Raw genomic sequence first — 3731 nt, 5'->3', positions numbered from 1 at the left:
CATTTTCAAAAATACTTGCTAACAATTAATGATTTGATTCAACATTTCAAGTGTGTTGCCTTTTCTGTTGAGAAAGGTTTAATGTCTGAATCATATCTTTCAAATTTCTTGTTAGTCAAGTCATTAATTTTCAAAATCAAATCTTTTTTTAAATTGTTTTTCAATCATAACTTTTCAATCATATCTTTTTAATCACATCTTTTTCAAAATAGTTTTCAATCATATCTTTTTTATTTCTAATTTCAAAATCTTTTTCAAAAATCACTTTATTTCTTTCTCAATCTTAGTTTTCGAAAATCAATTACCATTTTTTTCAAAATTTCTTTTAATTAATTCACTTTAATTTTCGAAAATTTCTTCACCTCTTCTCACATCCTTCTCTTTATGGACTAACCCTCCTCCCCAATGCACAATTCGAACTCTATCTTTCTAAGTTCGCATTCTTCTACCTCTTCCTTCTATTTTTCTTTTCCTCTGACACCTCAAGGAATCTCTATACTGTGACATAGAGGATTCCATATTTCCTTGTTCTCTTCTCTTTCATATGAGAAGGAGCAAAGATAAAAGCATTCTTGTTGAGGCTGACCCTGAACCTGAAAGGACCTTGAAGCAAAAGCTAAGAGAAGCTAAAGCACTACTCTCTGTAGAGGACCTAACAGAAATCTTCAAACAAGAAGAAGACATGGCAGCCAAAAACAACAACAATGCCAACAATGCAAGGAAAGTGCTGGGTGACTTTACTGCACCCATTCCCGACTTCTATGGGAGAAGCATCTCTATCCCTGCCATTGGAGCAAACAACTTTGAGCTTAAGCCTCAATTAGTTTCTCTAATGCAACAGAATTGAAAGTTCCATGGACTTCCATTGGAAGATCCTCATCAATTTTTAGCTGAATTCTTGCAAATCTGTGACACTGTCAAGACCAATGGGGTTGACCCTGAGGTCTACAGACTTATTCTATTCCCTTTTGCTGTAAGAGACAGAGCTCGGATATGGTTGGACTCACAACCTAAAGAAAGCCTGAACTCTTGGGAAAAGCTAGTCAATGCCTTCTTGGCAAAGTTTTTTCCACCTCAAAAATTGAGTAAGCTTAGAGTGGAAGTCTAAACCTTAAGACAGAAAGAAGGTGAATTCCTCTATGAAGCTTGGGAAAGATACAAACAATTGATCAAAAAGTGTCCTTCTGACATGCTTTCTGAATGGAGCATCATAGGTATCTTCTATGATGATCTGTCTGAACTATCTAAGATGTCAGTGGACAGCTCTGCTGGAGGATCTCTTCATCTGAAAAAGATGCCTACAGAAGCTCAAGAACTCATTGAAATGGTTGCAAATAACCAATTCATGTACACTTCTGAAAGGAATCCTGTGAACAATGGGATGAATCAAAAGAAAGAAGTTCTTGAGATTGATACTCTGAATGCCATACTGGCTCAAAACAAAATATTGCCTCAGCAAGTCAATATGATTTCTCAAAGTCTGTCTGGAGTGCAAGCTGCACCAGGCAGTACTAAGGACGCTTCATCTGAAGAAGAAGCTTATGATCCTGAGAACCCTTCAATGAAGAGGTGAATTACATGGGAGAACCCTATGGAAACACCTATAATCCTTCATGGAGAAATCATCCAAATCTCTCATGGAAGCATCAATAGAGACCTCGACAAGGTTTCAACAACAATAATGGTGGAAGAAACAGGTTTGGCAATGGCAAGCCTTTTCCATCATCTTCTCAGCAACACATAGAGAATTCTAAGCAGAGCCACTCTAACTTAGCAACCATGGTCTCTGATCTAATCAAAATCACTCAAAGTTTCATGACTGAAACAAGGTCCTCCATTAGAAACTTGGAGGCACAAGTGGGTTAGTTGAGTAAGAAAGTTACTGAACTCCCTCCTAGTACTTTTCCAAGTAATACAGAAGAAAATCCAAAAGGAGAGTGTAAGGCCATCAACATGGCCGAATTTGGAGAGGAGAAAGAGGCAGTGAGCACCACTGAGGAAGACCTCAATGGATGTCCACTGGCCTCCAATGAGTTCCCTAATGAGGAACCATGGGAATCTGAGGCTCACACTGAGACCATAGAGATTCTATTGGATTTATTTCTGCCATTCATGAGCTCTGATGAGTATTCTTCCTCTGAAGAGGACGAAGATTTCACTGAAGAGCAAGTTGCTAAGTACCTTGGAGCAATCATGAAGCTAAATGACAAGTTATTTGGTAATGAGACTTGGGAGGATGAACCCCCTTTGCTCACCAAAGAACTGGATGACTTGACTAGGCAGAGATTACCTCAAAAGAGACAGACTTGACTAGGCAGAGATTACCTGAAAAGAGATAGGACCCTGGGAAGTTCTCAATACCTTGTACATTAGGCACCATGACCTTCGAAAAGGCTCTGTGTGACCTAGGGTCAAGCATAAACCTCATGAATCTCTTTGTAATGGAGAAGCTAGGGATCTTTGAGGTACAAGCTGCAAGAATCTCACTAGAGATAGCTGACAATTCAAGAAAACAAGCTTATGGACTTGTAGAGGATGTTTTGGTAAAGATTGAAGACCATTACATCCCTGCTGATTTCATAGTCCTAGAGACTAGGAAGTGCATGGATGAATCCATCATCCCTGGCAGACCCTTCCTAGCCACAGCAAAGGCTGTGATTGATGTTGACAGAGGAGAATTGATCATTCAAGTGAATGAAGAATCCTTCGTGTTTAAGGCTCAAGGATACCCCTCTGTAACCATGGAGAGGAAGCATGAAAAGCTTCCCTCAAAACAGAGTCAAACAGAGCCTCCACAGTCAAACTCTAAGTTTGGTGTTGGGAGGCCACAACCAACTTCTAAGTTTGGTGTTGAACCCCCACATTTAAACTCTAAGTTTGGTGTTGGGAGGTTCCAACATTGCCCTGAGTATCTGTGAGGCTCCATGAGAGCCCACTGTCAAGCTACTGACATTAAAGAAGCGCTTGTTGGGAGGCAACCCAATGTTATATTTATCTATTTTCCTTTGTTATTTTATGTTTTTTTTATAGGTTGATGATCATGGGAAGTCACAAAAACAATTGAAAAAGCAAAAACAGAATGAAAAGCAGAATGAAAAATAGCACACCCTGGAGGAAAACTTGCTGGCGTTTAAACGCCAGTAAGGGCAGCAAATGGGCGTTTAACGCCCAGTCTGGCACCATTCTGGGCGTTTAACGCCAGAAAGGGGCACCAGACTGGCGTTAAATGCCAGGAAGGGGCAAGAAGATGGCGTTAAACGCCAGAAATGGGCACCAGCCCGGCGTTTAATGCCAGAATTGGCAGAAGGAGCATTTTTGCTTGCCACTTGGTGCAGGGATGAATTTTCCTTGACACCTTAGGATCTGTGGACCCCACAGGATCCCCACCTACCCCACCACTCTCTTTCTTCTTCACCCATTCACCAATCACCTCAACACCTCTTCCCCAAAAATCCCTCACCTATCAAATCCCACTATTCTCTTCACCACTCACATCCATCCTTCATTAAACCCCACCTACCTCACCATTCAAATTCAAACCACTTTCCCTTCCAAACCCACCCATTATGGCCGAACCATACACCCCCTCTCCACTCTTATATAAACCCATCTTCACTCCTTCATTTTCACACAACCTAAACACTACTTTGCCCCCTTGGCCGAACTACAAAGCCACCTCCATCTCCTCTATTTCTTCTTCTTCTACTCTCTTCTTTCTTCTTTTGCTCGAG

At 40.8% G+C, this 3731-nt stretch overlaps 1 non-coding gene across 1 annotated transcript; it reads right to left on the bottom strand.

Moving 5' to 3' along the window:
* Positions 1–1087: 1087 nt before the first annotated feature.
* On the bottom strand, positions 1088–1195 carry LOC127746960 (small nucleolar RNA R71). The gene has a single exon (XR_008008765.1). It is a non-coding gene; the product is annotated as a small nucleolar RNA R71 (small nucleolar RNA).
* Positions 1196–3731: the final 2536 nt, after the last annotated feature.

This window comes from Arachis duranensis, chromosome 4, assembly GCF_000817695.3.
Source record: "Arachis duranensis cultivar V14167 chromosome 4, aradu.V14167.gnm2.J7QH, whole genome shotgun sequence".
In the NCBI taxonomy this organism is placed as follows: Eukaryota; Viridiplantae; Streptophyta; class Magnoliopsida; order Fabales; family Fabaceae; genus Arachis; species Arachis duranensis.
This window is presented reverse-complemented; position numbering and strand designations above follow the sequence as displayed.